A 26,907-nucleotide genomic window follows, 5' to 3' on the forward strand; every position below is an offset into this window, starting at 1 on the left:
CTAGTCTCCACTATGACACTTGCTGAAGTTATTACAAATCATCTGCACTTTGGTTTCCTCATCGCTAAACTGGAATAACACATTCCAGTGTCATGGCTGGAGGTTCTGGGAAGGAGACAGGAACAATTGCCATCTGGACATGACCATTGTTTGGGCTCAGATGGGGAGCCACTGGATGAAGGGTGTGTGTGTGTGTGTGTGTGTGTGTGTGTGTGTGTGTGTGTGTGTGTACATGTACTGTAGAGAAGGTCAGGATAGAGCTTTTTAAAGATGTCCATTCTCCTGTGGTAGGACCTGTGCGTGTTTCTCATGTGATTTCCACATCAGTGGACAGAGGACGAGATAATGGAGAGCTTATGTACCATTTGGCATGGGGCTGCATATACTGACTATAAACAGCACTGGTAGCTCTTTTAATTGAGTTACTCATTCACCAGGGTTACTGTGGTGCTTTATGCTAATCTCTTCTGTCCTTAAGGACTGGGGACTCTTTACCCCTCAGTGCCATCGTCCTAAAACGGATGTGCTAATAGTGGGACCCCATGGCCCTCTGCCCAGAGCTAACAGGCAAAGTTTTGTGGAAAGCCACACCCAGAGGAGCCAGTTGTTCTAGTTGGAGCTTGTGTGAGTCCAACAAAGTCACAAGAGGGCGGGGCCTAGTAATACTAGGCAAATGTCCGAGCATTTGCAGAACAAGTGTGTTGAGTCTTGCTCGACTGAAGATCCACCTTGGTGACATGAGCTTCCAAAAGCTTTCCCACTCATGATCCATTTTTGCTAGAGAAAGTTTTACATGACCCTGAATATATAGGTATATAAAAGGGTTAAGCAAATCAAACTTTTACTGGCAACACACAACATAAAGAAATGTCATTTTAAAACAAGTAAGTGTATAATGTGCATTTATTAAGGAGACAAGTAAATTTGCATACTAAGGAGATATGCTTGTTTGTTTTGTATAAGTAATTAAATATTGGCTGACTATTTAGTACTGCAGGACATAGAATCTTCAAGGTTTTTCAGAGTTGACTGATAATTTGATTTTTTAACTGTTAATGCTGAGAATATCACTTTGTGTAAATACATAGCACTATATAGCAGAAGTATGATTAAGGGCAATTTATAAAGTTTTGAACAGTCTATCCTAATCTCAAGACAAAATCCATTTAACAATATTTTATGAAATCCATATCAACCACTCAAATAGTAATTTTAAAAATCAAACATTTGAATGCAGTACAGTCCAAAGATACACTAACTTGATACAGACAATCTGAGGAATGATAGCAGGGAAATACTGAATCTTTGCTTTCTGTTATTAAACCATTATGTTTTTATAAGAGCAGAGATCTCAGTATGAACAGTAAAAAACACTGCAGGTGGTAATATGGAATAGTCTGAAATCTGAGCAAGGATGTTTCAGTGACAATTTTGCTTGGTGTGGTGGCATGCACAAAGCAAAGCTTATATGTTGTGTGTTCAGAATGAAGCCTGTAAAAAACCATACAGTATAACATGTCAAATCCATCATATGCACGATATTGATATTGGTATTTGTTGCACATTCTGAAACCTTTCACTGTTCTCTATTTTTTTCTAAGCCATCTTTAGTCACTCCACCCCATATGGGGTCACAGCCCACAGTTTAAGATGCTGATGCCTGAACCCAGGAGCAGGAGGGCTCCTTGAGTTTTGGTTCCTGCATGGTTTCCTGACTTTGGGGGAGAAACACGATTTTGAGTGAAAATAAGATGAAACCCTTTACATGTCCCATTCCCATTTTCTGCCTCAGGTATGGTGTTCTGCCAGAATTACAGATATGTGAAATCACTTATGAAGAGGAAACCTGAGTCATAAATGTTTTCAAGAAATATACCAAGTAAGAATCACAGCTCCTTGCATTAATGAAAACCTTTCAGTGACCTGTAGTTGGTCTGGGGCATGTGTACTAGCCAAAAGAAGTGAGATCTGTAACTTAAAACATGCACAAGTGTGCATTTAGGGAATGAGCATGACTTCAGTTGGAAAGCGTGTTCCTCAAACAATGCCATGTTGGTTCCTCAGTCTCTTTTAAGACTCATTACCTTTCCAGAAGTTCTCCCAGTTCTTATAGCACTGGGGCTGAACCTGGGACCTTGTGCATTCTTAGCCAGTGCACTACCACTGAGCTATACACCCAGCTCAAGTCTACTTTTTAATTTTCCTCTTCTGGAGCTACTAATGCTCCTCCTAGGGCAGTGGTTCTCAACCTTCCTAATGCTGTGACCCTTTAATACAGTTCCTCATGTTGTGGTGACTCCCCCCAACCATAAAACTATTTTCACTGTTTTTTCATAACTATAATTTTGCTACTGTTATGAATCATAATGTAAATATCTGAGTTTTTCGATGGTCTTAGGTGACCCCTGTGAAAGGGTCACTTGACCCCAAAGGGGTCTTAACCCACAAGTTGGGAACCACTGTTCTAGTAGCATCTTTGTGAAAGCAAACCTTGAAAGAAAGAAAATTAAAAGGGCAGGTGGAGGAAAGCAGGGCCAGGCCATTAGGCTGTGGGAGAGGAAGGGAGATAAAGGACGCCAGTCTTCCTTCCTGCAGGAGCTACAGTCCTTGGAGCCAAGGAAGGGATGATGCGACCAGCGTTGACTTCAAGCACGTTCTCATCTGCACATTTCCTGCGTTCACAGTCATGACCAGTTGAAGGACCTTGAAGGGAGAAAGTCTTGGGCTTTCTTCAAAATCTGGGCGGTGTGTGCTCTAAATGGTAAACATCCTGGAAGGAGGTGTCCTCAGCAGGACTTAGCATGTTCTTCCATGCAGCAAGCCAAATCTCAGAATAACCCTGGCTATGTATGGTCTAGGGCCTTCTACAAAGTAAGGTTGGGTGCCGGGGAGCCCCATTTTAGGCTAGACTTAGCCTAGGATGGGGGATACTGAGGCTTGGGGGAGTGATGACATGGACCTGGAGGGAAGGTCAGTTGTCACCAATACAAGAGAAGGTTAAGCTTGTTCTCCAGGAAGCACAGGGCTTCGAAGGAAGAGCACCACCAGGATATCTACGAGGACGCCAGTTGAAGAAGTAGGGCAGACAATCTAAAGTTGCCGGTAGCGTGGAATGGTCTCAGTAGGTTAAGTGTTACACTTTGGTGCTTCGCAGACCCAGTACTGGGGAAGTTGCCACGGTAGCTTTCCATCACACGGTGACCTTTGTACCCAGCAATGTGTACAAGTGTATTTTCCTTATGTGAAACAGGAATAGGGAAAGGTGTGCTTGAAAAAAAAAGTAATAAGTGTCAACTAGATGTATGCTTATGTAAGGAATAGCAGACAGTCCTTGCGGACCCTAAAGCATCCCCTCTCCCTCAGTCACCCTCAGCAGGCCACTACTCCTTCACAGCAGGTGCCTTTCTATTATTATGTCTTGTGTATGCTGCTATTCTTTTTGAGCGATGAAGCTTTGCACGCTACATTAACTTAAAGCAGTTATTTTATCAGAAAGAAAAGACAGTCCACTTTGCTCGTTGCAGATGCCTAAACTACCTGTTCAGATGTTGTGAGCAGCACCCTTGAGCGCCACCTTCAGGTAGATTCTGGATACTGTTCTAGTGTCTAAGGGCCTCAGGACGGGGATGCAAGCTAAAAACTGGCAGCCAACTTCCTTAAACTGTCCTGTATGAGTTTATGGCACAACTACAAGAAAATAGAAGTATTTCTAGTGGCTTATTTTCACCGGAGACTTTATTATTTTGTGATGACCAAATAATAATTACTTTCCTCATGTTTAATTTGGAGACCTCAAATGGAAAATTACTAGCCAGAAGAATAAATTCAGTTGAAACAGTGGTTTGAGCCATTAGTCACTGAGGTTACTGCAAAGGTGAGCAAAATTACTGCATGCTTTTTTTTTAACTGAAATCTAAGACAATATGGAATTTGGATTCAAGCTATTATTTTTAAAATTACCCGAATTTCTAAGCTAGCTTTTCTCTCCAATTCTTTTCTTTTCTTTCTTTCCTTTCTCTCTCTTTCTTTCTTTCTTTCTTTCTTTCTTTCTTTCTTTCTTTCTTTCTTTCTTTCTTTCTTTCTTCCGTTCTTTCTCTCTTCCTGTCTGTCGGTCTGTCTGGCTTTCTTTCTTTCTTTCTTTCTTTCTTTCTTTCTTTCTTTCTTTCTTTCTTTCTCCTTCTCCTTCTTCATCTTCTTCTTCCTCCTCCTCTTCCTCCTCCTCCTCTTCCTCCTCCTCCTCTTCCTCCTCCTCCTCCTCCTCCTTCTCTTTAACTTGGCAATTCCCTGTTTAGATGATGAGCTGCATTTTCAGGAGAGGATTTTGAGGACATAAAAAAAAAAAAAAACCAAACAAAAACCAACCCAGTCTACACCAGGCTTCACAAGCTTCTCTCCTTGTCTATGGAGTGCTGTGGATAGAGCTGTACACATGCTGGTGAGTGCTCTGCACTGAGTTATGCCACCAGTGCCAAAGCACTCTGTTTAATAGTAGAAATGGAACTGGACCCTTGATGATAAGATCCAGTTCCCTTCCTTTGTGTGCCCTCCCCACTTCCAGCTCCTGCCTGCTGCCCAGAATTGTCTTGGCTGGACTTGTAGCTGCACCGGGTTACTGGGTCATGCTTCCAGGTGGTGATGAAAATCCAAGTGAAGCTGGTCACATCAGCCTTCTGGGACTCATTAACAGACAGTTCCAGAAGAAGGTGGGCCAGGACTAGGGACTTCTGTTGCACAATAACATTGTAAGTAACCAGGTCCTCTTTGTCGTGTGTGTGTGTGTGTGTGTGTGTGTGTGTGTGTGTGTGTGTGTGTTCCAGAGGATTAAGTTAAGTGTCTTTCATGGGTACCATCTTGTTTCTTTGAGATAGGGTCTGTCAATGGCCTGAGGTTTCCCAATTACGGTAGGCTACTTGGCCAGTGAGCCCCAGGGAATCCGTGTGCCACCATGACAAGCTTTTAAACTCGGTTTCAGGGACTGAACTAGGGTTCTCACACTCACGAGGCAAGCACTTAACCAAATGAGCTAGCTCCCCAGTCCCCTATGGCTTCTGCTCTCTGCCCACCTTAGTGTTTTTGGTTTTTCTCCCAAGATGGGGGTCCATGTTTCTGGGCATCTCATCAGGACGAAGCACAGCCTGCTCCATCAACACCATTTTTCCATTTTTGAAAGAAATGTGCTCTGCCTTCCCAGATGCTCCAGAACACTTTCCCTCCATGTTGATGAATTGATGTTATTGTGTGTAGTGTAGAGCGGTGAGTCTTCATGCCAGCCATGCACATTAATTAGACTCTCCACATAACTTTGTAAAGCCACAGAGACCTATAATGACCCAGTGAGGTAGATCTAACTGAACTGGGATGGTCTGCTGGGAGCCAGCATCAAGGAATCACTGCCTTAGTGTAGCTGAGATTCTATTACATGAGCCGGAGGAGGGGTTGCCTTGTCTCTCTTGAATACGGACCCCTTCATACCTTTGAACTCAGGCCCTCAATAAGGAGCCTGAACGGAGATAGGAATGTGACAGCCAGACAAGTGTCTTATCTACTGCTGATAAAATATACTTTCCAAAATTTATCACAGGGGCTGGAGAGATGGTTCAGCTTTTGAGAGTGCTTCTTGGTCTTCCAGAGAACCTGAGTTCAGTTCCCAGCATCCACTTTGGGTGGTTCACAATCCCCTGTAACTCTAGCTCTGGGAGATCTGAATGCCCTCTTTTGGCCTTTACAGGTACCTGCACCACTTCCCTCCCTCTCTCCCTCCCTCCCTTCCTCCCCCTCTTCTCTCTCACACACACACCTTGTTTCTTCCTGGCTATAAACTGCTACATGCAACTCACAGCCACAGGTAGTGACGTATCTCTGAAGAGGAGGACAAGAGAGTTTGAAAAGTCACTCCTTAAATGTCACCCTTGCCAACAAGTTGTAAATTGATGGAGCAGAAGTGACAACAGAAACAGCATTGGGGGGTTGGAGGTATAAATGGCAAGAACACTTTAACCTCAGGTATGGGTCAGCCCTTCTGGTAGCTGCATCTGCTTCTGGAGGCTGGCTGTTCAGCACGTGGTTTTGTGATGTGAACCGCATCTGGTCCCCAGGAGTCAGCACCTGGGTGTGTATCCTAGATACGCATTCCTTCCCTCTCCCTCACACTTAGATTTGGTCTGGAGCAAAGGGTCTGGGTTTCTTTTCTTTCTGTTGCCACATGTTGGCTGGCTCATGTCAGACAGGATTGACGACTTCTTTTCTAGCTGATCCTTCCCCTCTCCTGCTGTGGTTTTGAGGAGCAGGGAACTTAGCAAGATGAATTGTTCTGGGGTGTGTGGCCAGGATGCTAGCCAACCTGGGAGGCTGTAGACTGTAAGGAGCAGCAGGGCAGCCCCAGGGCTGATTGTCTGCCGGGCAACTGCCCTACCTGGAACTCTGCTGAAGGCTGCAGCCTGCCATCTGAGAAGTAACCACCGTGCTGACTCACCATCCTTGTGGTTGAGAGAACACCAGCGAGCAAGAGGCTCCCATGAGCCCCGGAGCTTCAAAATATAGGCCAGAGAGCCTCCACCGGAAGGGGCTTCGGTTAGCGAGAAACCAACCCTTTTCTGTCTCTTTATGCTATATTATATGTATGTAAGTGGCCGAGAAGACCTGGGCATTTTACTTTCAAATGCCCAGGGTGGGCAGTGAAACTGAGTCATGAGTCAGGGCAAGTGGCAGGTGTGACATCTGCCTCTCAGGGACTCTCTGAGGTACAGTGGATGCTACCCGTTGCTGCTGGACTTCCTGCTGTGGCTAACCCTGGACCTAGCACAAGCTCCGTTGGTGTACTGGTAAAGCTCCGTGCATGCTTCCTAGAGAAATGGCGTGACCAAAGCCGGAGGCCTCCAGAAGTTTCAGACCAGGGCTGCAGCTTGCATAAATCAAGGAGGAAACTGGGGAAGGATGGGAGAGAAGACAACGGGGAGGTTCTGCCCCACCTTGAATTCTGTGTTATGTCACCTCTCACACTAACCAGGAGGGGCAGTGCATGGCACCCCTGACCCATCCCAGACCCCCCCCCCCCCAGTCCCACTGATAACGACATCTTAATCAACACCCAGCACTTCATTTGTCATATTAAGGCACAACATAAAAACTTGAATCTATAATGAGGTGGCAGATAGAACAAGATATTCACGTCCTAACACTTGGAAGCTAAATACATCACTTTACAAGGCAAAGGGGACTTGTAAGTGGGATTAGCATTCTGGACTGGGAGCTGGGGAAGTTACCCTGACTTATTTGGGTGAGCTCAGTCTACTGCTTAGAAATGATGACCTTCTCTAGGTGGAGGCAGAGAAACGTGATCATGAAAAATGTTGAAAGAAGGACTGGGAAGAGGTTTAGATGCTCCAATTCTGTTTCTCTGATGTTGGGACCTGCATGTAAAGATCAGAGAGACTTCTAGGCGTTAAGGCTGGCTCTAGTGGGCCTCCAGTAAGGGAACAGGAGCCTCAGATCCCTAACCCTATGCAACTACCAACAGCCAAAGAAGCGGAGGCCTGGATTTTCCTCTGGGGCATTCAAGAGGAGCACACTCGTGCTGATACCTTCATTTAGTCTGTGAGACCACAGAACTAAGTGATGCTAAAGCTGTGTTTGCATCTGCTAAAGTTGAGTCAATTTGTTACATCACCCAATTACATATGAATACAGCAACAGGACGGAATATGTTTTATACCTGAACACACCCTCCCTCTTCTGCCCCTGGTTTCCTTGGTGGCTGCAAGCAGCCCAGGCATTGCATGGCCGACCGAGTACTGCTACAAGGTGAGCATCTCTCTTTCCAGAGCCACATGCTTCTTGGCACTATTGATTTTTTGCTTCTTCACAGGTGTTTGCTTCTGGCATCTTCACTTAGCCAGCCTCCTTCTTAGGAAGTACACAGGGACCTGGGATACTTCCCCTGATGTGGGGTCCACACCTCACCTCTCCCCACTTGCTAATCTCTTACTCTGTGCCGGGATCTTGATGGAGTTTACTTACTTCTCACAGCAGCTTTACAAATTAACAATATATTCACTATATAAAAAAGAAACCCGAGACTCAAAGGAAATATGTGTTTCTATCTATCTAAGGACACAAGGCAAAGAATTAGGGCGAATCCAAGAGAAAACACCCTTCTCTTTGCCATGTGTCCTCTTGGGGTGAACAAGTTGTCCAGAGGTCCAGTGAGTGGGTCTGATGACATCAGAGCCATAGGACTGATGGATTTGCAGGACACTGGCACCTCCTACCTGACTGTGCCCTGCCCTGTGGCAGTTTTGTTTCTCTGCAGGAACTGTGGGCAGATGAGGGCACCGTCACTTGGATGCTTAGGAAACTGTAGCATTCAGGGGAGCATGCTACCCTCTCCTCTTCTCAAATCCTATGTATTCTCTCTTCCTTACAGACCCATAGAGGATGTAGCCTGAGGGATTGGCAGGTGTGAGTAGTGAGGGTGCCCTGGGAGAAGCTGTCTTGTGTGCACTGTACTTTATAACTTGTTTCTGACTCCCCCTTTTTATAACCCAGGCTCTGTAGTGTATGATGGAGATAAGGAAGCCAATCCATTCACGTGTGTTGTCATCTCTGTTGATTAGGACTTCCAAACCCTGTGATGTCATCTTTTTCTAGGGGCTTGGTCTATGGGTCTTAGTAATTTTTGTGGGGTTGGCAGTAGAAAAAGGGGGCAAGTGAAGTAATTATTGAGGTTCGTTGTTTGTGAAAATTCGAACACTCCTTCATGTGACTGAGAAGGTGTTGTGTTGTAAGGATATAGACACCAAGAGGACAGCGTTTCCCAGGTTCTGGTCTCCTCAGGTCTGTTTGAGGACTCAGGGATCGTCAAGTAGTGAGTGATAGCAAGAGAATGCAGGGTTCGAATCCTCCATCTCTTGCTCTGCAGCCCTGGGAGACACATTAGCTCATAGCTTCAAGCTTCTTAAGTGTAAAAGGCATGTGAGTGGCTTAATCCATAGACTTGTGAGGTTTACATTTTTTAAAAAAAATGGGCCAAGTTTTGTGCACCAAATACAGAACAAAGAAGCATGCACTGTTGCTGCTTTCTCAATGCAGAGCAGCACCTTGGGAGTGGTCTGCAATCATTTGGAGCTGACAAGCATTTCAGCTGAAATCAGTGAGAAGGAACGCGTTCAGTGCTGTGTAAAGCCTTCATGCTTCTCTCCTCACAGGAGAATCCAACCTGGAAGTTTCTAGGGGTTCAGTTTTCTTCCCTTACACACTGCACCTTCTGCCTTCCTTCAGCAGGGGTGGGCTCCACTGTCAAGGTGGACAGAAGGCTCCTCAGATGCTCGACTTCAGCTGGCCGGTTTCTGCTTCTCACACCTCCGCTTCCCCATATGGTTGTGGTTGGCTTTTCTCTAATTCTTCATTGGAACTGCAATTAAAAGAACTTTTCACCATTTTCCATAGGATGCTTTCCCCATGACTCTGCTTTCTTTGATGCTAATATATAGTTTTCATTTTTTTTTTTCCACCAAGCTAAGCTGTGCAGCCTGGTCCAGCATGCCTTACCCAGACTTCCCGAGTGACAGAACCTGTCTTAGTCACACCTATCATATTGAGAGGAAAGCTGCCATCTAGTGGTACAAAAAGGCATAGCTCTTCCCAGGAGCTCCAGTTGGCTGGGAACAAAACAAAACAAAACAAAAACAAACGAAAAGCCAAAAACAAACAAACCCACAATCAATGATAGTTTGCTTCTAAAACTGACAAACCATATTGTAAACCACAGACAATGCACGTGCTGTAAGTCCTTGTTGTAGACTGTTAGTGTAAGTGGGATATTTTCAAGCCAAATGAATAATAAGACAAAAGTCAGTGTCTAAGCACCGCTTTGCTAAACCATAATACCAAATACCTTTGAATAACCTTAAATTCAATGATGTCCTATAAACAGAAACAAACCAATAAAGAAACCTAAACCAAACGGCGCAGTTCAAAGTGGAACCGTCATAAGCCTTCAGGCAGCACCAATCTACCTACAGCCAGGGTTGCCCTGGTTGTCATCTCACAGCGCATGGCATCTGAGCAGCTTATCACAATACAATGTGGGGGCTTGACAGGAAGCCACGCTGTGGTGGAGCACAGACGGGACTCGGTAAGTTCTTCAGAAAGATTAGCTATCGCTGGGCGGGAGGGATGGATGCCAGGAAGGTGTTCTGCCTACCTGAAGAGCCCAAGCAAACCCCCAGGAATGGAAAAGAGGAATGAGTTTGGGTGCCTGTGAGATGCCCGCTGTGGCTGGAAACTCATTCATGCTGAAGTCTGCATGAAGCGTTTATTTACAAGGACCGTCTATATGCATCGTCTACCTATCTTACTCAAGTGTGTGCCATATATTCCTTTATCTTCCATATATTCCTAGATATACAGGGGTAAGGGATGCTGGCTTAAAACTTACAAAGACACTGAGGCACGCCGTGCAGGCATCAGTCAGTTCTCCTTCAGAGTGGATTCAGAGCAAAGGCAGTAAAAATGATTCCAGCAGATGTTTTCTCTCCTGGAAATCGACAAGGTGCTTCTCAAATTAACTTAGAAGGATAAAGAACCAGGGACTGTCAGGGCAATCTTGAGAAAGAACACCACCACCACCACCACCACCACACCCTCGGAGATGTACACACGAGGTATTCAAACCTTTAATAAATTGACGGGAGTTGTTGGGAATCTGGCAGCATCCACTAACCCTCCCACCCAGCAGTTCCACTCCGAGGCACATGCTCAGTGAAGACATATATACCTAGTAACAGAAACCAGCAAGACTGCTCATATCAACACTGTTTGGACTATACATGGGTTCTACCCAAAAGCCCATCAATTTTGTGACATCTTCACAGAATGGGATTCCACACAGCAGGGAGGCTCCTCATAAGAACTACATACATCACAGTGGGTGTTTTCCACAATGCAACGCTGAGAAAGTCCAGCCTCAAAGGAGTATATGCCATACATTTCCATGTACACAACTGTAATAATTGTGAGCTGATGGCTCAAATAGCTCTGATTCTGTCTATCCTAAAACCCACCCTCTTTGTCACATGACTACAGCAATTTTGAATGAAGATGCATAGTCCATTTCTCCAGAAGGACCAGGACCACAAGGAGGCAGACACATAACATTCGTGGGGTTCAAAAAGCATAAGGAAGCAATAAAAATGGCATTATAATGCAATAGTTATTAAAATCAATTAATAAAAAATCCATGATAAATAACACAAACATTTTTATAAAGACAGAAGTTGAGTCAAGCACAAATATCTTGCTACCTTAGTTTTAATTCTCACTGATGAGATCTTGTGAAAACAAGAGAGGTTTGCATATTTGTTTGTTCTCTTAGCCTTTGCCCATAATCATTCCTGTTTCCTGGCCAGCCTCCTAGAGAACAAATGTGCCCCACCTCTAGTCATAGGCAGGACCCCAGCCAGGTTATGTGGCTCTGACTATCCAGCCACCCACAAAACACTGATGTTTTACCTTTGTTTGTTACACAGCAATAGCCAGCCGATACATTGAACTACGCTGCAGAAAGTCAGCACAGAGGAAGTTCTTGGAGGGTGGTGTGGTTAAAGAAAGGAAGGCGTGTCCTTCTGAGGTGCTGGGAAGATTTAGTTTTTTTTTTTTTTTTTTTTTTAATCTCAGTGCTAATTACAAAGTAGTGTTGACATTGTGAAAATTCATCACCTCTGGAAAACTTCACAGATCTGAAACATACGTTATTGCATTTGAATTAACAATTAGAAGAGTTGGGACATATCCCCTACCAGTTTTGTAAGGACAACTGAGCTAGGATATAACCCCAAAGTTCTAAAGTTTATAATACGGGAATTACAAAAACTAGGAACTGAAATACAAGTCTAGGGTAAATTGTGTTTGAAGAAAGTCAGACAATCTGTGAAAATGTTTATTTTGAATTCTTCGATTATTTGTGAGACAATACAGCATTTTTTTTTTTTTGGTGGGGGCATCATTATTTTTAAAATTCTGTTAGGAGATAAAGTCACAACCTAAGTATATTTTCTAGTAGGGCACAGTGGCACAAATTTGTAATCCCAGCCACTTGGGAGGTTGAGGCCATAGGATCTCAAATTCAAGGCCTGGCTGGCTTAGAAAATCAATTCAAGACCAGCCTAGGCCATGAGTGAGTTCAAGGTCAAATGAATAAGTTAGAGAGACTCTGAAGATAGAAAGCAGAAGAGGCTGAGATGTAGTTCAGTGGTAGACTGCTTGAACATAGTATTCATAAAACTCTGGACTAAAGCCTAAGTATTAAAATAAAATAAAACAAAGACAACAAAATAAAATAAATTTTGGAGTATTTCATTTAGGTTGGGATTTTGATAAATTCATTCCTACACCTGGCTTTACATTGGTGCCACTTTGATGAAAAGAATATCATAATCAGTTTTCAACAATATGTGTGTGGCTGGTGTGGAGATCACTTGTGGGTCCTGTTCAGCACAAGGAGATGAGCAATGGGCAATCTAACTATCCATCTTCATTCTCAAGGCCAAGAAGCTCTGTGTCTAGTCAGCAGTGGAATGTGCTCTTTCTAGAAACTTCCTCCTTTTTCTGGCTGGTTGGGGTTGGCTCTGAAGTGGGCAGGAAATCCTGCTGCTAGTTTGATGCCCAAATGGAAACACCCCTGAATTCAGAGTGAGGTGCAAGGGAGAACGAGTGTTCCTAAACAACAACGTTCGTGATGTCTTCCTCCGTTTCCCAAAGGTGAAACTTTTACTTGCTTCTCAAGGAGACATCAAGCGTTGATGATGCTGTCTCTCTACCTAGACCAGATGTGCTACCTTGTCCCTCCCCTAACCTTGACAGAAACATCCCCTTTCCACAGTGGGTGAGGGCCACCATTGTGCCACGTGAACACCAAGCACAGTGGCTCATGTATTTTTGCAACTCTATAAGCACGTGTGTGTGTGTGTGTGTGTGTGTGTGTGTGTATGTGTGTGTGCATGTGTGTGTGCATGTGTGTGTGCATGTGTGTGTATGTGTGTGTGCTGTGTGTGTGTACGTGTATGTGTGTGTGCTGTGTGTGTGTACGTGTGTGTGTGCATGTGTGTGTGTGCTGTGTGTGTGTACGTGTGTGTGTGTGTGTGCATGTGTGTGTATGTGTGTATGTGTGTGTATGTGTGTGTGTGCTGTGTGTGTGCATGTGTATGTGTGTGCTTAAATATAATTATGTCCTTTTCATGGATAAAGACATGGAAGCACAGAGATGCTAAATCACTCTTCTGAGTTCACACAGCTAGAAAACCAGCGAAGCTAATGTAGATCCCAGCCATCAAGCTGGGGAGCCTATAGTCTTGGTCACCAAAACTTGATTTCAACTCATCCACAGTTTTAAAGAGCTCAGAAGGATCCTCTTTCAAGGGAAGATTTATATGCCAAAAGAGCTGTTGCTCCACAGTGGAAAGTTGGGGTATATCCGAACTTTTATATTTTATATATACCTGTATATGAATTAAAATAAGCAAACTAATTTGGAAAGAAATGACTTAACTTTGTCTTTTAAGGTAAGTTCTCTGACCGTATGCCTTGTTTCATATGACCATGTTTCCACAACACTGCACAGCAAACTGGTGGTGTTTTCCTCTGGCAGAAGCAGAACAGGAGAGGGCCTAGGGCCAGGCTCTTTGCATGCTCTCCGTTTATTTCAAGATTGTGTGTGTGCTGCAAATTGTGGAGTGGGATTTGGGATGGCTGTTTTCAATCCCTTTAGAATATCTAAAATGATTTCTTGCAAGCATCTACTTAGGGACTGTTTATCTCTCTTTGTTAATCAGACAGACAGCAGTCAGCCATCTTGGTTGTCATCTTTATACAACTCTGTTCACTTTCCCACATTCCACTATTTTCACATTTTTAAAAACACACTCCATGTTCTTCTCCTAGTACTATTCTAGTGGAAGTTTCTTTTTCATATTATTATAGAGCCTTTTGTTTTTTCTTTCCATTCTAAACCCTGCAGGTTCTTCCTAGTGCTTAGGTTTTATCACACAGTGGGTTTTAATATTAAGCACCAATTATGTCTTGAGAGTTTCTCAAAGGACACACTGTACGTTCATATTTTAGGTATAATTTATGGAACTCACTCTGACTTGTTTCATTAAGATTGAAGGGGGGGGCACTTGTTTAATACATTAATCTGACCAGAAGATGGCGCTACAGGCCAACATTTCTCTCAACACAGCAGGGTGGGCCCTTTTCAGAGGACGGGGAACTTGGGTGATACACCATGATCTACCAGGCTATTGAAGACATCTGTTTATTTTATAAATCAAATTTGGTTTCTCTGAATGTTACACACTATTAAGAATTTATCCATTATTAACAAACTGTTATTTTTTAAATTGCACTTTAAAGATTAATTTAAACAACCGCTTAAATCATACCATTTTTAAACAATAGAATTAATTTGCTATCACATCTTTTTACAAATGAAATTCCTAAAATAAAAATTAACTTCTAACTGGATGAAGGATGGTAATGGGCTGACTTCGAATGCTACTCTGAAGACATCAGGTCTGAGCATCACCGTGAGCCTGAACTTTGAGGAGGCAGCGGGCTGAGTGTGTACTAGCCCCTTCCTGTTCTGAGGATGCCTGGAGAAGGCCTGACTTTCCTCCTGCCCTCAGACCAACACACAGTGATTATAATACAAATGGGATTTAAAAATGCATACATACTTACATTGTATTTATATTCAACAATTTAAATGTCAGGCAAAAATTTCTCTCTCTAAAATTAACATAAATAACACATTTGATGCTAAGGATCATGGGATTTTGTCCATGCCCTTGTAGTCACTCATGCAGTTGGCTCCCTGTCTGGGGCACTCTGAGATGATGCTAACAGGCTGTCTGTCTCATGTGTATTTGTAAGTTCTTCTTGTGATTTTGCTTAGAATGTGGCCTTCTGGAATATATTTTCTTTTCCCATTTGCATGTAAATAACGTGAGCATGACCCTGTAAATTTCCCACAGGCTGTTTTTAGAAATAGGGTGTTGTTATCCCGGGGGTGAGGGCCTTTGTACCATGCCTAAAAGCATCTAAGCCAATTAAGTCAGCTGGCTTGAGTGGGGTTGTAAGACATCCAAGGTCAACGTGACAGACTCTTTCAAGTTGGAAAGGAGAGCTTGTGTATTCCAGACACCAAAAGGAATGTGTTCCAAGACAGACACATGCTTGTCCCGACATGAATAGTCATGGTAACATGGAAAAATATGAGGTAAGGCTTAGTGTCCTTCAGTGTGGCCGAGTAGCATGCAAGGAGGCCATTCTCAATAGCATGGCCATCCGCGTCTACCGAGCTAGCCATCTTCCTAAGAGTGAAGCGTTCCGCGTGACGCTTGCCGTGGCTTATCCACTTGCCTCCTCACTTTCCTGTGCTTCCTGTGGTGTTTTCTTTCTTTTTCACTTTCCCCCATCACTATAGACAAAGTTCAGAATGGTGAGGGGACAGCAGGACGTTTGCTCCCTGGTGGGGTTAGGGTGAGTGTCAGCACTGTATGCGTGACTCTCGATGGAGGCCCCCACGGGCTGTAACGCTGTAGGACGAAACTGCAGGACCTTTCTTCATCCTCTGTCTGATTTCTGTCGGGCTTTCCTGAGATCCAGATGTGTACTTGAGATTTATAGTTGTTTACTGGGGAAAGAAAGTTTCATATAAAACAGGAAAAGAATTTTTCATATAAAGAGTAAATATTTGTGCTGGAGATGGAGAAGCAAATGCCTTGGCCGGACCCAGTTTCTGTGGCTGGCTGAATGTCTGGTACATAATAATGACTCCTATTCATGACCTAACGGACGGGACGGGCTCTCTGCAGAGTGTTGAAAGGCATCATTTTTAATTTTCACAAAACCTTGCAAAATAGACAGTTATCTGTGTCAGTAAGGAGGAAGAAACAGTCTCACTTCAATCTATTTTTTCTCCCAAACTGGATCACATATTTGTAGTTTTGTAAATGGGTATTTGGGCCTCGGTTTTTGTGTTCAGATATGCCTCTGAGCTTCTCTTCAGAAGGTTGCGGGGACGCTGCACTTAGGACTGCCAAGGCAGTGTTGTTTGTGGGAGCCGTGTGTGTGGGAACAGCTTTTCTGGGAATGCGAGGCTACCTTTCCTTGGTTGTTATTGCCTTAGGACTATGTCAGAACCTCTAGACAATACGGAAATCGTCATGAAGTATCTTGCTACTTTAGCATATGCCGCTGACTTAGACCTATGAAGGAGTCCTGCCGTTAGTGGGAATGGCCTTCTTACGGGGCATCTGGGGACACGTCTTTCTTATTTGAACTTGTTCTCTGCAGTTTTATCCATTCAAAGTCTTCCTTTCACATCTTTTATTGTAATGGGAGATATCAAATTCAGAGTTTTGTGCATGATCCATAAGCACTTTCCCATTGAGCTGCATTCCTAGTTCTCAAGGTATCCTCTCCGTCTCTTGTAACACATATATTGTTTTTCCAGATGAAAATTCCTGTAAATTAATTGCTAAGTAAATAAGTTTTTGTCCCTGTCATTTATACATGTAAAGAACATAGCTAAGAAAGAATTGGTTGGAAATATTTGGTTTAGGATATGATTTTATTTACATTTACATATTTTTCTGTTTGTATACATTAATTTTTTTTCACAATTTTATACGTTATATAATACATTCTAGTTAGTCTCCCTGTGCCCTCTCTTATCTCCCACCCACCCTCACCAGGCTCCCCTGTTCCCCCAAAATCTTTTTTCTACATTCACAGCTTTGGATTTTGTTCTGTATCCCATAGTTGTGTGTGGGTGCTTGGTACTTATGTGTGTACGTGTACGTGTGTGAGTGTACATTCACTTGTGTGCATGTGGAGAATAGTGCTTGTGTGTGTGTTTGTGTGCAAATGTGTGAGTAAACATTCACATGTGTGCATGTGGAGGCCACAGGCCAAGGTCAGGTGTCTTCCCTCGCTACTGTCACTGAACCTAGATCTTTCGATCTGGCTAGACTGGCCAGCCAGCGAGCTTCAGATCCACCTGTTTCTTTCCTCCCTAGGGCTGATTAGAGATGTGTGCCCCGTTCTAGGCTCTTTACACGGGTGCTACAGAACTGAACTCAGGTGTTCATACTCACTCAGCAGCACTTTATTAACTGAACTTTTCCCCAGTTCCCATTTATTTATGCTTTAGACAGGACCTTACGATATAACCCAGGCTGGCTTTGAATTTGCAATCCAACCTGTGCCTCCACAGTGCTTGGACTATAGCATCGTAGCACCGTAGACTACAACACATGATTTTAAAGGTTGAGAACCTAGTACCACTTCCTTCTTTTCAGGATTCATTCTTCCTCCCCTGCACAGCTTTCCACTCTGAGAGTGTCTGTCTTCATGGTACCATGTGGTGCTTTGCTGTAGGGATCTGGAAAATGGGGTATCCAACTAGACAGCTGACTGAGGGGGAGTTCATGAAAGCTGGACTTGAGTCAGGCCTTGAAGGAAGAATTTGGGCTGTTAAAGAGACAGGGAAGACTGTACTAACTGAGAAAAAAGTAGCATGAGGTACAGTCAGTGTCAGTTGCTGCCTGCGAGCCTGTGGAGGGTGAAGGAGAAGTTCTGCTTGGAAGGGAAGGTAACTTGCCTGTCTAGGGTGAAACAGATGCATGATTTTAAGGAAAGAGAAATATGAAATGAACACAGAAGTCTGTGGAGTTGGCAGGGTACCAATAGCAATATTTTAGTTTGGATATGTTCTTGAAAAATATCCATTCAAAGCATTGAATTTTATAAATAAAATGAGAATACAGAGTGGTGAGGTGACATTCCCAGGATCTCTCAGGCCAGCAGCAGCAAATGGACGACTCACTGTGTGCTCTTTGGTCATTGTGCCCCTCTGGTTGGTCTAAGCACAAACACAATGCCACTGTATTCTCGGATTTAGAACTCTGTAGTTCGATGGTTACCAGTGTTCTGGGTATCTAAAAGGGTGAGAATGGAAAGTCACAAAAAGAAATAGATCATATTATTCACTTGACATGTGTGTGGTGGCTTTGAGACAAATGGACATTGAAGGAACTGATGCAGGGTTCAGAGAAGGAGAGCATGAAGTGGATTCCCTACACCCTCCTTCCAGTAGTTTCAATTTTGTGTGGGTGTATATTGTCCAAAGTGGTGGATTTCCTAACGGCGTTTTCACTCAGGCCTATCACCTATTTATCCATATTCAGCTCATTATCTTTTCACACTTCTTCCTCTCCCTCCCTTCCCCCTTCCTCCTCTCAAGCCACCCCCTTCTACTTTCATGTTTTATCTAAGTGTATAATCCAAGTTCTTGTATGAGAGAATAGATGCCATATTTGTCTTTCTGAGACACATTCATTTTGCTTAGTGTGATGACCTTCGGATCCATCATTTTCTATGTAAATAACATACATTTGTTTTTTATGGCTGAATGAAACTCCATTGTGTTGTTACAGAGTAGTTCCAGGAAATTAAGGATAAATTCTGAGTACAAGGGCAAGACATGTTCACAGGACAGACTTCCTTCCTTCCTTCCTTCCTTCCTTCCTTCCTTCCTTCCTTCCTTCCTTCCTTCCTTCTTTCCTCCCTCCCTCCCTTCCTTTCTTTCTTCTGTCTGTCTGCCTCTGTCTACATTTATTGAGTACAAACTATGACAAGAGTGTTAGGTGCTGGGGGTTCACTAGCGATCATGCCAGATGCATCTGGAAGGAGATCTCCTTTCATTCTGATGTTTCCCTTCCATGAGAGACATACCTTGAAACCACAGTGTTTGGGGAGGGGATAGGAAGGTGAGCTCACAAAGAAAGAAGTATAGAGTGCCCAGCAGGGGGCTGAGGACAAAGTCTACAAACACTGATTATTGCAGGAAGCTGTGTAATCACTTACTAATAGCTTGTGAGTTGTAAATAAAACTTGCTGAGATTTCTAAATCATTTTCTATTGCATCTTAAAATTTGAATTAACCTTCATCAGAGAATTCTCTGACATCCAACTGAAGAGAATAAATGATTAAACAGACTTTCAATGAGGCGAATATGTCCACTGACCCCAGTTAAAGGTGACAAATTCCAATTATGTTTGAAACATTCCCCTGGTGTACTGAGCCGACACTGGTACCTTTTTGTCAAATTATCAGAATTCTTCAAGCTTGATCCTGGCTGGAATTAAATGTCAACCTTTTGTTTCTCTCTCATTTAAAAAAAGATTTATTTTATTTGTGTGTGTGTGTTTGTTTGTTCATGTGTGCCAGTGCCCATGAAGGCCAGAATCAGATCCCCTGGAGCTGGAGTGACAGGTGGTTGTGAGCCACCCGCATGGATGCTGAGAACCAAAATCCTGCAGCAGAGTCAAGCATCCATTGACTCAAGATGGTGAAATCCACGAAAGGCAGGAAGGCGCGATTCCCCCACCTTCATCCTCTCTGCCTGTTTCTGTCCTCATCTCTGTGACTGCTGTGTACACAGCCTTCCTGTCCTCCTGCAATGCTTGTGGTATGACACCCACTCCCCTTGTTTACCTATGTGGCTCTCGATCTTTGCTCTTGTGTCCCTTGCTGGGACACAGAGGGTCTCAGAATGTAGCTTGTATTTGCTCTGAGCCAGGTTGCTTTTACTCTTTGGATGACATTACTTCCTGTATGCCTGTGTCATGGTGGGTTGGAGGAAAGTTTCCCACCATGTCTTCCATGTCTAGCCAAAAGCAACATTTGTGCTGGGAACCTCTGGGAAGGTAAGCTCTGGATGCTCTGGGTCTCAAATCGAAATAGCAGATCTCGATCTCTCCATAAGTATTCATGAATTGTGTCCAACCATTAACCATCTCCATGCCAAGTGACAGTAACTCTTGAAGAGTAAAATCTGCTGGAATCTGAAGCTACCTCTCTAGCCAGCAATCTGTGCTCTGCTTGCCTTCTGGAATGGAAGAGAAAGCCGAGCACTTACATCATTTAATGAGACATGGGTATAATCCACAGTTGGTCTGAGTGCCTTTTAAGCCAATGTATTTCTGAGTGAACGTTATTTGTTTTTGTTGTTGTTGTTTTTTTCGGGAAGAGAGATGAGAATTACATCATGGACTTACTTGGAAAAAGCCTTCACATTTTATTTAATATTGAGCCAGACTGTGAGGTCCACAGCTATGCCGCCTCAATAATATTAGAGTTATGTTGACTGACATAGAACTAGACACAGAACTGACATAGAACTATCGTAGTAAAGGTGAGTATGTACCGACCGAAACTGATTTAATAACGAAATCTACAAACCTAACTCCGTCACATAACCTTGCTATTCAGATACCTATCTGGTTGTTCCACCTTCCTCAGGATCACTCACCACTTCCCGCTGCCTGTTACGTTTCTCTCTTCTTAATTTCTGGCTTACTCCTTTCTTCCTTCCCTGCCTTGCTCCCTCACCAAAATCCGTATCTCTTCCCTCAACAATAATTCGGCCTTCCTATGCTATGGCCTCATGCCAGAAATAATGGAAATGTGGAAAATGTCCTTGTGGTTCAAGACAAAACCAAGAGCAAAGGAAGCTTGTCCTCTACTCTCCTTCCGTACCCATACCCCTAACCCAGCTATGCACTTTGGCTCAGAGTGAGGAGTTCACAACGTGTGGTTAGAAGATCAGAGCAATTCTTGTTGGCTTTGCTGCCTAATGTGTGCTTGGATACAGCTAACAGGTTTCTGGGGGTCCTGGAGGATGTGGAGGACACTGGGCAAACACAGTTCTCCCTTGGAGACAGCTGTTGAATCCCGAAGAGGTGTCCCCAGAGGTCCACGGACCTTGTGCGTTTCTTCCCCGGCTCTCCAGTAAGTGTGAGGACTCAAATGGAGCAAAGGCTTACATACCTTATGGGCCAATCTGGCCCTATTAAAATTGTGCTCTGTGGGTTTGGATCTGTCTGTTAGAGAATTTCCAGGACTCCTGAAATGCTTGTGGGTAACCTGGCATTTCCTTAGTGACCTGGCTGTGGGGATCTCTAACTAGCTTCAGGGATCTGTGCCTCTTCGAGTGACAAAGACATCTGTGTGAAAATCAGTCACAGGAAACACATGGACATTCCTGAGCCTTGAATTTTCTATTATGCACAAAAATACCAACTATCAAATCTAGGGTATGGCCTAGAGCTCAAATGCCAATCAAACTAGGGATGAGTTTGTAACTTTTATTGTTTCTGGCTCCTTCTTAAAACTAACTTTAGTTCTTCGTCTGGGGGTAGGACTCCATGTTAGCATGCCTATTGATATTGTTATTTTTCTGGTCTTGTTTAGGCAACTGTCTCTAGGACAAAGAGTCTCACAGTTGACTTTCTGGTCCTTTGGCTCTTATGGTGTTTCTGCCCACTCTTCCCTAAGCCTTAGGTTCAGGAGTTGAATGGAAGATATATCTTTTGGGGCTGGGCTCCGCATGACCCATTGATCTCTGCAGTGTGTCTGGTTGTGATTTTTTTTTGTAATGATCTCTATTTGCTTACTAAAGAGAAAAACGAAAGGTTGAGAACTGCATTTATCTGTGGGAATAAGGAGAAGATTCAGAATGTCATTAGGAATCAGTCTGGCTGGGAAAATGGTGACGGTAGATTTTCTTCTAAGACCCACGGCTTCACCAACCCGGGTAGTTGGCTGGGTTTCTAGTACCAAGCCTGATCTCCCTCCTGTCGAGTGGGCTTTAAGTTCACACAGACAGTTGTTGGTTACCCACAGCATTGGAGCACTATTATTACTCCTTTATCAATATGTTGCCGTGCTGGTCAGTGTTGTAGTTCATAGGCATCACAGCCAGGTAGAGCTCTTCACTGACTCACTCCCTTAGTCATCTGCATAATACTTTCCACTGCTATGGAAGCTAGAGAGCAGGAAGGAGGATCTCATGTTAGATCAAGCACGAATAATTCATGTCCTAAGTGTGCAGTGTCTTCAGCAATAAGGACTTACCTTCAGTCTCTGAGAGGCCATTAAGGGCAGCAATAATAGCCTGTATTATTTTGGGAGTCACTGGACCTAGGTATGTATTATATATACATGCATGTGTGTGCGTATTTTATAATTTTAGATAACTGTAGAATAATATGATCCCTCCAAGCTCTATCGAATAACCTTGGTGTTAATGTGTCTCTCTTTCCTCCTTCTGTATTGACTTTCCTCCTCTCTCTCCAATTTGAACACCTCTCCATTTTTCCCATTTCCTCCTTCATATCACCTGTATCCTGCTATCCCCTCCCCAAGCTCCCCTACCCACCCATGATCTGTTCGTAGTTTCCAGGTTTCTGCAATTACTCCATGTTATATACTTGCATCTGCAGATTTAGAGCTAGAAAATGCAGAAGAGAGAGAACATACGGCATTTGTCTTTCAGAGTCACGGTTACTTCATTAACATAATCTTTTCAATTTCCGTCCATTTACTTGCAAAGCGAGGGGGGGTGGGAGGGAGGGAGGGAGGGAGGGAGGGAGGGAGGGAGGGAGGGAGAGAGAGAGAGAGAGAGAGAGAGAGAGAGAGAGAGAGAGAGAGACTTCTTCTTTCCCATGGACAAGGCTCATAATAGGTTATCTAACACAAAATATTCAGCCCTGAAATCATATACACACAACAAAAAATAAACTCATTCAGTTGTATTTTATATATTTGCACACACACACACACACACACACACACACACACACACACACACACTGATTTTTCCATAGCTATTTTAGGACACCATGTCCAAATCAGCTTATAAAAGGAAGGGTGTATTGGGGCTTGTGGTCCAGAGGGTTAGAGTCTGTGATGATGGAGCCAAGGCATGATGGCAGGAACAGCTGAGAGCTCACATCTCAGACCAACAAGCAGAAGGCAAAGGAAGCACATGGAGATGCTGAAACCTCATGAACTGACCCTAGTGGTACACCTGGAACAAGGCCACATCTCCTATTGCTTAGAAAACAGCCATCAGCTGGGGACAAGTATTCAAATGTCCAATACTCATTCAAAAAAGAGGGCAAAGGATGTAATTATATTTTAATTAAAATGAATTAAATAAAAACCCAAGTTTTTACTATTGGTTGGTGCAGGCCCATGACTGATGGGATCAATTATCAATTTCTTCATTCTCTTGAAAGATAAAGGCCTTTTGGGGCTCACAAGAATTCTCAAGGTCTCTTGATAGGAAATATAGTTGAGTGGTTAGTATTCTGAATGGAGACTTAATTACCCTTTCCCAAGTGGTGCTAAGCCTAAATCCTACCAAGACCTGTGCTCTTTTTTTTTTTTTTTAAACAGGGGGTATAAATCAGTAAGATCAGTTTTGTGTTATCCACAACTCAATACACACTTTGGTACATGGAAGCACTCTTGAGGGCTAGAGTCTTTCCTAACTTTCAGTGGGATCAACCTATTCCTCACTACAGATACCAGCACTGTGGCACTTTTGATTGGCTTAGAAAAGGTTACTGTGTGAAGAAACACGATACACAAGAAAGTCCAGGTTCTTTCCCCTTTCAAATGTACAGTCACCACGGAACAAGAAGTGAGTTCTTTAGATACTGCATCACGGGCTCTGCCTCCAGAGCCTGGACAGTATTGACATTATTGTCTGGTAGGGGCTATGCCAGACCCATCCCCTCCAGGACACTGTTCAGTGACAAATCCTCCTGCAAGTTGACCTGTTCAATGTCCTTTAATTATAAATTCTTCTAGGAGGTGCCTGGATGTCCCAGGCCATCGAGCACTCCTCTAGTATAGAGTAGGCTTTCCAAAAGTTGAGCATCTTATCTAAGGGCTCCATCTATGGGTGGATCAGTTCCAGTGTGGCCAACTCATTTTCTTGCCTTTCTATGGCTCAGCAGAAATAGAGACTGTTCTACTATTTACAGACAATGTGGATGTCCTTCCCCCTTAGGAATCTGCACACATTGAGCTCACAAACCTAAATGACCTACATAAGCTCTGGAACTGTCTCCTTTGTCCTCTTCCCCTCCCTGTTCAGAGGGCATTTGGAACTAGAGTTACAGGCAGTTGTGAGACACTATGTGGGTGTTAGGAACAAACTCTGGTCTTCTTCAAGAGAAGCAAGGGCTCTTAACATCTGAACCATTGCTCCAGCTCTTTCTTTCTCTTCTTGTCTGAGGTGGTGAGGGACCAGTTTTGCAGCTGAGGTCTGTTCCCTGTTGGATGAATCGTATTGTCAGTAGTCAATACCATCATCTTGAAGTCTCCAGCTTGATGCATTCCTCTCTGGCCACCATAGAAGCCAACTTCCAGTTTTTTGTTTGTTTGTTTGTTTGTTTGTTTGTTTGTTGTTGTTGTATTTTATTAAAACTATTACTTTTTCTTTTGCTGTGTTTGCATCATATCTTTTCTTTAGAAATGAATAAAACATCACAGATGATATAAATCCCTTTATTTACTTCCTAGTCATAGTAACTAAGTTCAAAGTTGTATATATTCCGTCTAGATTTCTTACCTTTAGATATACATATTCTCAACATGTGGCATTTTTTTAATGCACATAAATAGTATATTATAATTTTTTTCTTTTGCTACATTTCCTATTTTTCAGGTCTCCTTTAGCACCAACGTAATCAGGAATTCATGTTAACAATGGCTTATTCCACCACTATATCAGATTTGTCTGATGTCATCAATGGTACTGAGGCAATTTCTCCCAACTTGATATAGTAACTAAAGCAGCCAGCTGTGTGGAAGGAAGTCTTCTCTTAAGCATGTATGAAAGTTCCTAGAGGAATTGTCTGAAGCAAAAGGATTTGGTGGCAGCATATGCTCATTTTCAACTACTCCAGCGCACATGACATTGCTCTCCAGTGACACCCGAGATTTATGCTGTCCTGAATGGCATCTTGTTTTCCCATGTCCTTGCCAGCACCTGTAGTAACACTAACCCTTTCTCAGTCTCCTTGGTATGAAGTCATATTTTATTGATGATCCTGATGTGTCTGTTGGCTGTTTGTGTGTCTTTGTAAGTTTCCTCCTTACATCCTTTGCCTTTTTTAAAATGTGAATTAGGCCTCTTAACTTCTTTCTTATCAATTATGACAAAGGATGAGACATATCAAATTACTCTTGAAGCCTTGGAGTGTTTTACCAGCTAAGAAACATGTCTTTAGTCTGGTTATCAAATTTCAAATTGTGTCTCAGACTAGTAAATAGTGAGGTGGAGGAGGTGGCTGTGAATTTTCTTCTCGAGAGTATGGATTTCTTTTCTTTTTCTGGGTGATGGAATTGTGGAAGAATGTGGCCTGGGGCACAGAGCTCTGCTGTGTTCTGCAGGCCTGGATGTACCACTGGATGGGAGAAATAGGTGATTCACATGTGGAGAGCGTAGCCTGGTAGATGGCTATCCTCTTTTGGTCCAGCCAGGCTTCCAGGCCTTAGTTGCTCTGGAGGAAAATTAGAATGGGTTCCACAGCATGATGTTTTCTTAGGACACAGACCTAAGAAACAAAATCTTATAAAAGGCCTAGCAACTTAGCAATAGAGTTTAATTTCTTAATAAACATATAGTTAATAGTTTTAAAATTACCAATTAATTATCAACTCCTTAATCTAACTTCCTGGCAGAAAAACCTCAGACTAGGGTTAGTGGTACAGAAAAATAATTTTCCACATTCATAAAAACCACGAAGAGGTTCAATTCAGTAAGACGCAGAACCACAGAAGACAAAATGAGCTCATCTGGACCCCACTCTTTGGTGTTGACTCTGTGGACAGTTTATCAAGGACCTCTGAGTTGCAAGCATGGAAGAAAGCAGAAGAAAGCTCAGACAGAGGAACAGAAGCCTCCCGAGGGACTGACTGAGTTATTGTATCATGCTGCTTCCTGGAAGGCAAGTGCTTTTATTATGGTGAGATTAGGCTGATGATCATGTCTACTGGGAAGCCTTTTGTAAGAATAAAACAAGAGAATTGGGGACAAACGGCACTCTGAATATCAGGGCTTATGGAAGAGTCATTACCAAACAGAATGCAAACCAATGCTAATTTTGTATCAGGTACAACTCAATTCTCTGGGTCAAGGTATTGTCTGTGTCATAGTCATTCCAATGACTATGTAAGGACACTTTACTAAGTGTAACTGCTGCTGGCCCTCTTTGCAGCTAGGATTACCACATATGCTGGCTTGTGGTTATCTGGTTTATACACTTGCTATTAGTTAATAATGCACCTCTTTATTCTAAAAAAAAAAAAATCCCTATTTTGTGCTATAAATTATGTGGTCATTCCACCTTGATCTCTCCCTAGCTACTCTTGTATGTTCATACATTTGACTCTCCTGGAAACTACAATCTCCTTGAGGGTAGTGATTATGCCTTGTTTTAGTATTTGTGTACCCAATTTTTATTGCTCTGTATTCAGTAAGTACTCGAGACTTCAAAAACAGAAGAACAAAATTCTATCTGAAGAGAATTCCCATCTTGAATATTTATTTTAATGCAGGTCCTTTGAGAGGTGGCATTCTGTGAGCACCTGAATGAAGTGCTTAGGGATGGACGGGATGGACCCAAAGAGGAGTTCAAAGGAGTTGGGGCTATAGTGCATATATGAGAGGTGCTTTCCTGCAGCAGTTGTATGAGAACAGAGACAAATGCTGCACTTTCATGATAGAAATAAAGCAAATGGTGGCCCTGGCAATATATATATATAAATTAGTTTTTTGAGACAGAGTTTCTCTGTGCAGCTTTGCGCCTTTCCTGGTCTCACTCTGTAGACCAGGCTGGCCTCGAACTCACAGAGATCCGCCTGCCTCTGCCTCCCGAGTGCTGGGATTAAAGGTGTCCGCCGCCGCCGCCACCGCTGCCGCCGCCGCCGCTGCCGCCGCCGCCACCGCTGCCACCACCACCACCACCTGGCAGGCCCTGGCAACATTA

At 43.3% G+C, this 26,907-nt stretch overlaps 1 long non-coding RNA gene across 2 annotated transcripts in view; it reads left to right on the plus strand.

Moving 5' to 3' along the window:
- The window catches only part of LOC131908478 (uncharacterized), a 52,352-nt gene extending 47,620 nt beyond the window's left edge, over positions 1 to 4,732 (plus strand). The window contains exons 3-4 of one of the 2 annotated variants that reach the window (XR_009378606.1): positions 1,793 to 1,879; positions 4,559 to 4,732. This is a non-coding gene — a long non-coding RNA (uncharacterized LOC131908478). Of the gene's footprint in view, positions 1 to 1,792; positions 1,880 to 2,595; positions 2,752 to 4,558 lie in introns of those variants that run through there. The other variant, XR_009378605.1, reaches the window with a different exon arrangement.
- The last annotated feature ends 22,175 nt before the right edge of the window (positions 4,733 to 26,907 follow it).

Source organism: Peromyscus eremicus, chromosome 4, assembly GCF_949786415.1.
Source record: "Peromyscus eremicus chromosome 4, PerEre_H2_v1, whole genome shotgun sequence".
NCBI classification, from domain to species: Eukaryota; Metazoa; Chordata; class Mammalia; order Rodentia; family Cricetidae; genus Peromyscus; species Peromyscus eremicus.